The sequence below is a fragment of the Plectrocnemia conspersa genome, unplaced genomic scaffold (genome assembly GCF_051122295.1).
Source record: "Plectrocnemia conspersa isolate PC_06_02 unplaced genomic scaffold, ASM5112229v1 ptg000014l, whole genome shotgun sequence".
Classification (NCBI taxonomy): Eukaryota; Metazoa; Arthropoda; class Insecta; order Trichoptera; family Polycentropodidae; genus Plectrocnemia; species Plectrocnemia conspersa.
In genome coordinates, this window is record NW_028277178.1 from 12256924 (window position 1) to 12270097 (window position 13174).

General features: G+C 31.3%; 1 protein-coding gene across 1 annotated transcript in view; it reads left to right on the plus strand.

Moving 5' to 3' along the window:
• chinmo (Chronologically inappropriate morphogenesis) overlaps positions 1–13174 on the plus strand; it is a 267710-nt gene that overhangs the window by 110254 nt on the left and 144282 nt on the right. Inside the window, exon 2 of the mRNA XM_088203671.1 lies at positions 2262–2321. The gene's annotated coding sequence lies outside the window, so the exon portion shown is untranslated. The remainder of the gene's footprint in view (positions 1–2261; positions 2322–13174) is intronic.

The window sequence follows — 13174 nt, forward strand, 5'->3', positions numbered from 1 at the left end:
AAAAAAACTAGTTCATTAATGCTCGAATCGCTTAATCCTAATCGGATCTTCGTGCAAATAAGTCCGGGTGCAGAAAAAGCTCTCTCAGATTTAACAATTATTGAACGAGCAGTCATTAAATAATTGGACATTAATTGTATTTGTATGTAATGAATTTTTTTATTATTGTTTTTGTCTGAAGAGCTATCTAGATTGGATGGCACAATTTTTAATTCTTCATCTTCATCATTAATACGGTTTAAATGAGAAGTTTCCTTCTCTTCTATTCAACAAAAACGTTTCAGAAGGCTCACAATTATTATTATTTTGTGATGGTTGAAATATGTCTGAAAATGAATCAAAGCCCATCGATGTTTTTGAATTGTGTAAATATTGTAAGACATCTAAAAGGTCAGTTCGCTTCTCTTGAATCTTTAATTTTAATTTGGTCATAAATTCCTTGCTTAAAGAAGAGGAGTTTTTTTCAACTCTTTATATACGAGAAGCACTCAAAAGAGTGGCTTCTTGGCGACATAGAGCTTCTACCTTCAATTTGATTGACAATTAAGTAGAAGTAATGTATAAAATAGTGTTAAATTCATATTATAAGAATAGTGTACGTTGAGTAAATATCGATTAATGGATGAATACAATTTTATAGTTTATGAAACTGCTCAATCATTGTGAAGAAACTATTCTAACGAATTTAATCGTTCGCTGTTTGTTTATATTTATTTATTAAACTATTATCGACACGTGCCGATACGCCTACAATAGGAAGTGATAATCCAGCGAATAATTAACAATGCGATTCCTAAATTTATTATGATAAATCAAACATAAATTATATTTACATTTTGATTTTACTTTTAGGCTAGAGACCACAGGTTCGGGTCTCTGCTGCAAACTCGAATTTCATTTATAAAAATGTGATTTTAAAAAAAAATGGCTTTAGCTAAAAAGTGACATATATTGATTGTAAATTATGATATCTAATAGCTTATAAATAATTATATAGATGTCACCATTTCCCAGACTTTCAGTCTGGTGGTTAATATTTACTTGTAAGTATTCTTCATATCTAATTGCTTACCCAATTGGTATTTACCCCGCTCTATAATATTGAGCTTACGCCTAACAGATCACAACGTAAGATAAAAAATATATAGCTCTATTTTATTTAATTATAAGTTTAATAGTCAATTAGTCAAGAGATGATAATATTTTTGTAAATTTTATCAGTGACAGACTAGCGACTCGAAGGATTCCGCGGTCGATGTTTTGATCACTCCTGTTTTACATAATTTGATTTAACAAACACTGGTCTAAAATTAGACGCGTATGGTGAGATACATTCCCTTTCGCTCGCTCGCGTGTTATGTGACGAGAGTGAGTGAGAAGAAGTGAGCGTGCGGAACGCATATAACGCACGTCACTCACTCTCGTCACTTAACACGCGAGCGAGCGATAGGAAATGTATCTCATTGTACGCGTCTGCTTAAAATATTCAAATGTTTATTGTTAATGTATCTATTTAACATTGTATAATATATTTTAAGTGGTTTGGTACTCCTTTATTTTCCATTGTTAATACAATTTTCTTTGCGAGCAATCTATGCTTTCTGATAATAAATATTGATCATTTTTAATTTGTCTTTAGAAGGCATGTCTAAAATATTTATATCTGATTCTAACGTTGCTTAAATGATGGTAATGCACAACTTACAATCGACCAGCTCTAGTGATGTGGACGTTAACCACTATGTTAGAAAATAAAAGTGTGACAGAGGTCAATAATAAAATATCAATGAAAATACGATAAACATAATATATGTATGATACATATGATGCAGTATATTGCTAGAAGTATGATCCTTGATAGTTTGAGTGGTTAGAAAGAAACCAGAATGCCGAATGTGTATTACATTTGTACTGCAATTTATATTTGTGTGTTTTTTAAATGCATATGTTTTATTATTGCATAAATGCTTATTATGTTCATCTGGCCCATCATATATTATCACCATGACGATGGAGCTCTGGGAATTTTACTTTCATACGCGCCTCCTTAATGCGGCGAACGTGTGCGACAGCCTTTACGTGGTGCGCCGCATGCACGCTCCGATTTAATTTCATTAGGCTACCTCGTGCACCGGTCACGCTGTACGTACGCTTGTACAGGCTGGTCCATATTTTTTCGCATTAAGCCAGATTGTTCATATATGTATGCATGTATTCACATATTGATTGATCTCTAACACATGTAAATTTAATGATTGCAGAGGTTCTCTGAGGATGGACGGCTTAAATTAGGGCAGCGCGAGGAGGCGGTTTAATTCCGAGTGAGTATACACTACTTGTTTTTTTGTTCGTGGTTCATTTATATGCGTGTCCATTTATATGCGCCACGTGGTTTTTTCGAGGTGAGCACGCGTGTGTGTGAGTGGCGATTTATATCAAAGATCGTCAGATGTAATTAGCGCATTCTAGCGCATTTCTTGTAGTAAAATATAATTTTATTTAAAAAAATAACAATAAATTCTTATAAAATTCACCATTTTTATTTTAAATATTTCGGGTGAATTTTCTTAAAAAATATTCTCTTTATTTCACATAATTTGCATATATAGCTCCCGATTGCAATAGAAACAATCCGATCTCACGATCTAGCTGTTCGTCCGTTTTAACCGAAAACTAAGTTGACATTTAACCTTTTAAATGCCGCGCGAGCATTTTGTCGCTCGGCGCGGTCACGTTGCGGGTGCCGCGCGAGACTTTCTTCTCTCGCAAGAAACTATTAGTTACGCTAAGAAAAAATATTACAAACCGTGTTGGGTTTATAGAGCATATTTGAAGAAGTATTAAATATTATGATAATTTGAATAGCGAGTTTTGAAATCACGAAAACTTTTTCGTTTAATTTTCAATTTGTCACTCAAAACTTCATCGTTTCCCGATTTGTAAATGTACGAAAGTCACCGAATGCCATCCACAAAAAAGGTGATCAGTTGTGTGTCAAAAACATTAGAACAGTCACTGTTCCTTCGGCACCTGCTTTGCTATTTGTTATAATTCTTGACATATACATATATCCACAATCACTGATGGCAAGCGCTAGTAGTCTAACAGCACGAGTTTTGACCACGTCGTGCCTTTCGAAGACGGTGAAAAAATCTCTCAATTTTAAAATCCAGATCGATGTGGTCTGTACTGACTTTCAAAAAGTTTTTTTTTTTTAGCCTTTTTGAGTTACTTTATACGCCGCCGTTAATATGTGAGCTATGAAAATTGTCACTTTAATAAGTATTTTACTCATTCTGGAATACTACAGGGATCTGCTGATGAGCTGAACATGTTTCAGAGTATTCGCACAAATTTGGATTCACTCTCTTTACAGAAAAACCTAAAGTCACTTTATAGGTGGTCGATCGACAACTAGCTACTTTTTAGTACTGCCAAGTGTCACGTTGTCACATTTTCCAGATCCCCTTGCCCAGCGGTATTCTCTTACAATTTAGCAAAAATACTTCCGTCAATGTGAACGAACGTGAATCGACAATAATTTATTGTCGATTTACGTTCTGTATTATACGGTAGTTCGTAGCGTCCCCAAATATGGCTTCATTGTCTGGAACCCCAAAGACGCGAAGTACTCCTTATTGTTAAAGAGAATTCAAAGATTTTTTTAAGATATCTCTATAAGAATCAGTACGGGTCGTATCATCGTATCCGTATTTGTATTTTAGAGCCTTTTTGCTAGAAGCGTAAGGATACAATTCTTTACATTCTCGGCGTAGCTTCTACTTACTTTTGATGAAGCACTTTTTGGCAGTGTCGCTAATTAGTCAATGTTCAGCGATTATCGGCTGCAAGATTTAAAATGCCCTAGAGAGTTGCGATCGCGTCCCTAATTTTACCGTCGCAGCCAGGACCTGAAAACGCTTATTTTACTCGAGCTATCCAGCTTCTCAACGAGCTTGCTTAACACGAGGATGTTTTTAGCGATAGCTATGAGGAGCTGAAAGATAATATGTGGAATGGTGTTCATCTATTTTAGGTGTGCACCTTACTTAATTTGTATTTTAACCATCATGGCGTATCTAGTTATAACAGTCAGATTTTTAATAAAAAATAAATACAAAATAAATAATACACAATAGTTCTGAAAACATATAGTCAAGTTCCATAATATTTAGTACGTAATATAATTTTACTTTAGTTTATAATTAACTGTTTATGAAATTAATCAGGATAAGTTAGTAAAAATCTCTTTGCGAATTTTATATTTTTATTAAATAATCATTTTGAATTGAATTATAAGTTAAATTATTTGCTGTATTTTCTCGAGTAGTTTACATATGATATAATGTAGAAAACGTTTAACCCTTTAAACGCCAATAAAAATAAATAGAAAATAAATGAAGCTAGTATAACAATATTTATTAATTAAGATAGAATTGTAAATAATTCGTTAACTTGTTTTAAAAAAAAGTGACTTACCGGTGAGTCACTGACGTTTAAGTGGTTAGGAACATATGCTGGAACTGAAGCAATTCATTTTATAAGCTCTTAGCAACTCTTTGCGACAAATTTCGCTGCTGCAATTACGGGTGATCCCGACAAAGAATTAAATCTCTGCAGATATTTTATTCATCAGTCAATTTGATATAGAGTAAAAATATGCAAAAACCACGCCGCAAGAGCGTGTTTTATTAGAAAAAATGTACAAAAACGTAGTAAAACTTAGTTGTACTTAGTAATTCGCATTTAATACAAAATATTATTAAACCTGAGCTTATTACATATTAATATTAACATATGTTATATTATTGTAGTAATTATGTTGACTGCATTTCGAATTGTTTATTAGAGCAATAAGTATTTATATACAAGTTTTTAATTTAACTACTAGTCAATTACAGTCACCAGTTGTTTATTGATAACTATATTAACCTGATAGTTTATATACCTACATACATTTTTTTTATATAGTAATAAAAAATGACTATTTTTATTTTCGACAATTTTATCTAACAACTTAATGAAAAGATGCCATTTGTGAATCTGTTTGTCTAAAAGTTGACCTTAACGATAAACTCATATCAAATTTTTTGCATAAACAAGTCGCCGAATTTGATGATGCTCGTGGCTGATAAAGTTTTGCTTTCGGCCATTTACACATTTTAACGGCGCCAATTATTAGTAATTAAACAATATATAAATATAGTAAGTATTATCTTGCAACCGTGGGCAACCACGGTCGCTTTTATAACGACACTTTCCGCACACACTATACTCGTGAGATGATGGAATTATTTTTTACATTATCGAGATGAGTGTGTGTGTGTTTATATATAATAATATACGCTATCGCGCCACATTTTTATGAATGAACTCGCCGGGACGTGGTATAAACTGGTTGAAAAATCTGCGAGGTTTTGCGTAATGCCGCGCCACTCTAAGCTCTTGGCCATTCAGATTCTTCCGCCTGTCGATTCGTTTTCTATTCATAAACTTGTCTTGTTATCGAAGAATGACAGAAAAATATATTTCGGTGTATTTTAAGATGTATATAAATACGTTTAAACAATCATATATAAAGCGTTAGAATATATTTTTAAAGAAAAAAAATGTCGTGTGCCCATAGCATCGTTCAGGTCTGTCAACTTCAAGCATTGATAACCTCTTGCAACACTTTAGCAATGAACCGGTGTCGTTTTTTGATTATATTATAACGATTATGTGCGTATTTTTAATATTAAGGAATTTTTACGTAACGGCTATAATAAGTTATTGTCTTATTATTAATCTTCATTACCTCAAATACATACTTTCTTTTTGATTTGGCTGTTTTAAAAATATTATTAACACAATTTTAAAAACGTGCTCAAATGAATTTTTTTATACCCCGCGCCCATAGAAAATTCTTGATTATTTTTTGCACCCCTACAAAAGTTTCAAGATGAATAAGCCAATTTTTTTGAACTCCTGATTGAGTGGCAATTTAATATAAATTACAAATTTTAATCAAGCAATTAAAAAAAAATGTATACAGAAAAGTAACTCTTAGTTATTTAACATAAAAATATCAATGAATTTTCTGTTTTTGATTTTCATTTATGATTTGCTTAAAACGTATATATTGCGAATTGCGACCCGCTTACAATTTTGTCTTGATTGACTTAGGATAATTAAATCCAAATCCACGCAAGTATGTCGTTGTGAATAAAATGAGAACATGGAGAGCTTTAGTGAATCTTATTCTTAAATTTCTCGATTTATCCGCAGATAGAAATATAAATTCATGATCTGTGTATCTCCAGCGCCAAAATATCTATTAAACAATTTTGACAGTATTTCTAAATCAGTTACAATTTTATCACGCACAAATCCAACATTAAGAACCATATCTTCAAGGGATTGCCTTTTGTTACTCTTCGACATCAAAATGTTACTTTTCTTTGATGGGATTAATTTTTTCGAAAGCCTGTGATATACGTATTTTTTTTGTTTAAGAGAGACATCATTTATACAAATGAAATATAAGCATTTTCTCAGAAAAACGCTTTGATTTATTTTCAAATTTCAAAGAAATGGGTTAAATCTGCATATATTTTTTCTAAATTCATATTATGCATCTCTTCTATGTCACACTTCAGGCTAATTTTATATTTATTAGACTTATTAAAATGCTGCATGACCTCAATTTTTTTTTATTTTAATAAATGTTTTAAACAATACATATTGATTATAAGCTTTATTCAATATCTTATGTGGCAAAAATATTAAATTAAAATTTAAAAAATAATTATTTAACGCTTTATTTATATCGCTAAAGGCGATTTTTAAATCATTCGTAACTAATTTAATTAATTGCGACTCGAGAATAAAATAAACATGTCAAGAATCTACGTTAAATAATGTATTATATATTAAAGTTGTATTTTCATTAAGTAGCTCTTAGAGCATTTTTAACTAACTAATTTCAGTTAAGAGAAAGAATAATATAACTTGAGCTTCAATGGCGTACATGGAAGTATCCGGGGCCCTACGGGCAAGCACGTGAACTGGGCCTTAAATAATACACCCCTCACCTTCCTTTAAGTTTTGTACATAGGTATATAAAATATATTAAATTTATTATACGTACATAATTTATTTTTATTTTTTCAAAAACAGTTAATCTATCTAAAGATAAAGTCACGATGCACCAAGTCGCTCATAGTTAATTATATGTTTTTTCTAGCTTTCTTAAGATCAAATAATATAATACATGAACCGTATTCAAACACTATTTTTGGGCATTATTATGAATATGACAGACTTATGTATGTTTTGATACATGTTAAAGTAATATGTAATATACCAAGTTTAAGTTAAAAATCAGATTAATATTTGTAAGGGGTAATGTTTATATAGTAAAACATCTACGTAAATAATGACAATCAGTTATTTTTCCACAGACAGAATTTCCAAAAAAATATTGAAAAATAAACTGGGCAGTCAATGGAACATTAAATTTTGATATTTAACTCATAAATAGTTACATTTTTTGTCACTATTTATGAGTAAAATATTAATAAACAACAGCTTTAAGAATTATATTAGTGTCTGGACCACCCGTAATCATTGCGATTGAATTAACTGCAAAATACTTGCTAAAATAATCTCATTAAACCAATTGAATTATTTGTATCCCTTGGATTATGTAAGAGACAAATTCATTTCTCATCGGCGTATAAAATGATATTGCTTATTCGAGCGAATGGATATGTTATATATTAAACGGTATACATTAAAAGTTGCAAACAAAAAACCGTGAACAGTCAAGGATCTGTCAGGGTACAACAGAAGATGTAAAAAATAAATAAATACATTTTATGATGATTATTGCACAAAACAGTTAACACTCTCGCGTCGGGTACAAATTGTATTAAAATTACTACTGTAACGGGGCAATTTTGCACATTTTCCAAAAAATTGCATTGTTAATATGTTATGAGCCGATTAGGTGTACGTATATAATGGTAGAACCGTTGTTTCAGTCCTATTTTTCAATTTAGTTTAGACCGAGATTCATAAATTTTCATTAAATCGAAGAGTTCTTAGTTGATACGCCGTGACGGTCTTATTTAGTGCCAAATATTAGCACATACAAACGCGGAACAAAGGAACTGTCTTGCTCTGACCAGGGTAGGGTGTCCCGCTACCGTGTGAGTGGACGTGCTCATTCTTATGGCGTCGGCGTAACAGTACGCCTTTGGATCAAAGATCAACATTTCGTAGATCTCTCACAATCGTATCCCTTTTGTTTCTTATTAAATTCTGCATTTAAAATGTTTTCTTAATGTATTATTTAATGTCTGTTTTACATATTACTACAGCCTAATGTGTAATTATGTCGCCACTGCTTATATAATAAAATAGTTAAACAACAGTCGTAGTGTTTTGAAAATAATATCTAAAACTGTGTTTTCATTTTTAATTTTTCTGACTACACGTCCACATAAGAACATATTTCAGGTATTTCAGGACCGAGACATTCATCTTGCGCTAAGTGTATCCGTTTATATTTAATATCCGCCCAACGTACATCCGCCCCGGGCGCACGGGGTTTTAAAACATATATGTACGTTGCGTTACAAGGTAGTGTTACGCTTAAGTGTGAATATATATTAGAACTAGAATACGTGAGAGAAATTTCAAAAGTTCGCTTTATTTTTCGCATTTCTAAAATTCGCATATTTCGGTCTTTAGAAGTGTTCAAGTTTTTTTGTAGTGTTTCAATAGGATTCTTATTTAGGTGCTGAAAGCCTCGCAAAGTAAGAAAGTTGCGTGCGTGTTGAATTATTTAAAAAAATGTGTATTAACATATAAGGCCGATTCAATATTTGGCAGTGCGTCGTCGACTTAGTTCTAACGCCAAGTTTGTCATATCGTAATAAAATTCACTTTTTTAAGTTCAGTTAAAAGGATATCAAATTGACTACTTCTACATTTGCCAACTTTCTTGTGGCTTATTTTTATTATATTTATTTAAATTAAGCAATAATAAGATATTCAATATCAGATTTTTTTTTTGTTATTTGCATTTCTTTACCAGTCAATAATGAAAAAAACAGATCTGAAAACAAAGTATTTAAAAGTAACGAAGAAAATTACTTGTTCGTTTCTTCGATGGTCAAAACATTTTATTTGATTTGTGTATACGCTTAAGGTAATAGAAAAAACGATACAATCTTTGAAATAACATAAAAAAGTTAGGGGCATGCAAGTCGTGGTTAGATTGGATATTTTTTGCTATGCAAGATTATTGCTGAGAAAATTTGAATGGCAAAAAAATAGGAGAGTCGAGGTCAAGGGCAAAACCAGTTGTTGACTTGTGGTGTGCGAGTTGGACAAAACTGAATGTAATCTATTATGGTCCAACTTGAGTGCGTACTCATCTCAGTCTTTCTTCTTTCTTTCATCGTAATCTTTCTATAAATCTTCCACGATTCTTCCCACGCGTGTTTTGCCACACCTAGTTTTTCTACACTCCGCCTGTTACGATGACATGTCTTTCGCCTTGAACTGCGTTTTTTTTGTGTATTCACACTACCTCCCCACTAGTCACGTCACTTAACTGAGGCGGCGGCACCTGCATAGAAATTTGATGACATATTTTTCATGACGTTATTTATTAGACGTTGTCAAAAGTTAGCTATTGATTTTCAAGGCGCAGCGGCGATTTTTAATAATTAGAATTCGTGACGAGACGCTCAAAGTGAATGCTAAAAATGCCTCGCGCATTCTTAGCGTTCATAATGAGCGATTCATTCATTAGTCTAGAACTCTAGAGTGTTTCATAAATGTAATATATTATGGATAAAGCTTTCACATACTACAAATGAAGAAAATATGTATAGTAAAATCTCATTTACTTCAAGCTATGGTGATGATATAATATTGAAATTCAAAGTGCAATTTAAATAAGTCGATTACTGTATCAGTTTTGAAAATCGTGCTTCAGAATCTTTTCGTTTCTTAGCGCAAATGGCGCAGTCTCTGGAGGTGTGGTTTCTGGGTGTATGGATGTCTGGCGTGACTAGCAAGTTCCGACTGGTACTAAGCTGTTCAATATAAAATTCTGTACTAATCGTCTGTCACAGATTCCTGACTTACGTACATTATAAAGATGCTCTGCCACTCGTTCAGATTTATCTTGCCAAATTAGAATTGCATTTGCGCTAAACATATGCATTTACACGCGTCTAATGGTTTTTAAAAAACTTGGTGATCTACACCTAAAGACTTGGAAAAATACGGACGCCGTGGATTATGCTAGACGTGTCCCACTTTATTAAGAGTATTTTTGTGTTGCAGCTGCGCCTCGAAATTTTTTATTCAAATTGCACTACGTCAGTGATTAATAATCTGTATTTGTTATAAAAAAATACGTTAATGTTTTCCTTAATTATTTTTCAATAATCGAATACATTTTATTCGTCTGCGGTAATTTTCGATAGTAAAAATATATACAGATATACAGTATTTAAATACAGAGACAAATGTTGTCAAATAACAAATAACACATATTATATCTAGCTTAACACATATTCTTTTCTATTAACTTCATTTGATTCCAATAGAAAAGTGCAGGTAATGCGTTCTTTACACCTACTAGAGCAGGGGTGAAGAATTTGCGTCATTTTAGACTTTAGAGTTTAGAGCATTAGAAAAAATCAGTCATTTTAAGTATATACTTGTTATAGACTCATTAATTGAAAAATATAACGACAGGATCACTCACTTTGCGTATTTTTTAAGTTCTGAAAAATTCTTACCTTAGTTTTATATATTTTTAAGTGGTGCAAAATAATTTAATTAAGCCACTAATTCAATTTTTAAGATGTTTAGAAAACTAACCATGATCTGAATGTCTTACGTGTGCATTACCACATTATTAAAATATGTTCTCATTAAACAACTAAGAGTGACTCAAAATTTGCTCATTAAATTACATATTTATATTTTACGTGTCTTTTTAATAATTACTAAAAAATTAATAAAAAATATCTAAGCCCACACAAGCCCTTATTTTCGCTACTGATTAATCTACGTGTATTGTCAAGTCTTGAAATTAGGTCAAATAAGTTTGTCATCACCCATAACGATATAATGACCGTATGTATAATATATAGATAAAAAAAGATTTTAACAATATCAAATATTTGAGATTATCTAACAACCCACTATTTATATTTTTAATGTACAAATATTCATGTAAGTGTAGCACTAGAGATATAAGCATACTTCAAATTTTAGTCAATAAAAAACTTTATTCAAGTCTGATGTTGTTACAATAGCTATTCATAGTTGTTGATTGTCTACGTATGTTACAATAGTGAATTTATTATAATTATAACGTGTTATAAATTTTTAAAAATACTCTGAATTTTTGCAAATTGCTTTTATTTCCTTCTGTCTGCACTGCATTTTTTTGCGGCGTTGACGCGCGATAGGGATTTTTGCCCATGACGGACAAACATCGCGCTTTTGCGGCCCCCTTTTTCGGCGTTATCCGCGACTAACACGTTTTTTTAAATCTTTTATGAGCTCATTCGTATGCTGTCAGCGCGCCGGCTGTGTGTACCGAGAGGAAAAGTACTCTCGTAGATAACAAAGCTGTGCTGCTGCTCTAATGGTGCAATACTTTTTATTCATAATTTATTCCGTGTCCCCAAAGGGCTCCTTTTGCACTGGATTTTTTCATTGACTACTCTATACCGACGTTGAGGTTTTTTTGCGGTTCGTTCGCGAAAAGATGATTAAAAGCGCCAATATTAATTAAAATTTTGGGTGGCAATCGAACCGGAGGGTGGTAGTGTGCTTAATTCGAATTCGATTCGAGCGGAGCTTTGCGTAAGCTTTTAGGTAAATCACTGGAGATTTTCCAGTCTGCGCGAGTTGCGAGCTTTGTGTCGAATGAATAACAAATTTGCTTCATTGCAATATTGTTTTTAGTTTGAATATTCGATCATTCATATCAGATTTTCAATAACCGACGCAAATATTGACCAAAATCGGACTTTTGAGACGTGTGTATATATTCGAAAAGTTCTCAACGTATAAATATAATATATAGAGAGTTTTTAAAACGATTTTGTAAAATATTACGAATTATACAAAAACACCTATTCAACATTATCAGTATCACAGTTTTTCCTGGCTTTCATTATTACCCGTTGTTATATATTCATTGGCACCGATGTGCTTTAGAAATCAATAGAAAACTAAGGTAACATACTGGAAAAAGATAAATGTTTATAACAATGCTAAATTCTCTATCATAAAATATGTTAAAAAATTCCCTGCAAACAATTTTTAAAATGTTTAATTTTAATATATTAAAAAGTTACTTTAGAAACATTCTGTGTCGAACAGTTTCAATGCCTTTATTATCGAAATTCGACGAAATGAAAATGAGTTACATATAAAATAGAAAACAATGTCAATCATCAAACGAGTCCAATATTTCTCTACATCTATTAAAAGTATTAATATTGATATTTATACAGAAAAACTATTTATTAAAATACCATATTAGGTGTATTTAAGAATAACCAGCTGAAAGTTAAAATTATATAATAAATTATTTATTCAATTAAATTATTTTAATTTTCTCTATACATTTTATTAATAAATAACTCATACAAATACGTCATTATGTTGTCCCGCATTTTTATTGCATTTTTGAAGCCTTATTAGATATAGTGACGAAGTTAGAGATAACATTTAAAAAATGATAGGATTCTTTCTTCTTATTGCTTCTGTGATAAAATCATAAATGATATATTGTATGTAAATGTGAAAACTAAAACATGTACTAAACATTTTAATATACACAATTTAATTTTTAGATGCACTGTTAAAAAGAGTATAATATTTACAATTTAAAGGAAAATAACTGTAGTAAATAAAGTAAGGGATTAAATGCAATTTTTTTGCGCTTTTTATTCTTCACATATTCATCATTTTTTTTAAGCAATAAATTCTTAAAAGTCGTGTTTTATATCCGTTTTTGTAAAATATTTTTTTTTCCTAAAAACTATTGCAGGGATCTGGGCATTTTTAAACACATTGTAATTTTGTAGAGAGAGAATTATATAATATATGTGTATATGTAACTAGACTAATATGTTATTATAGTATT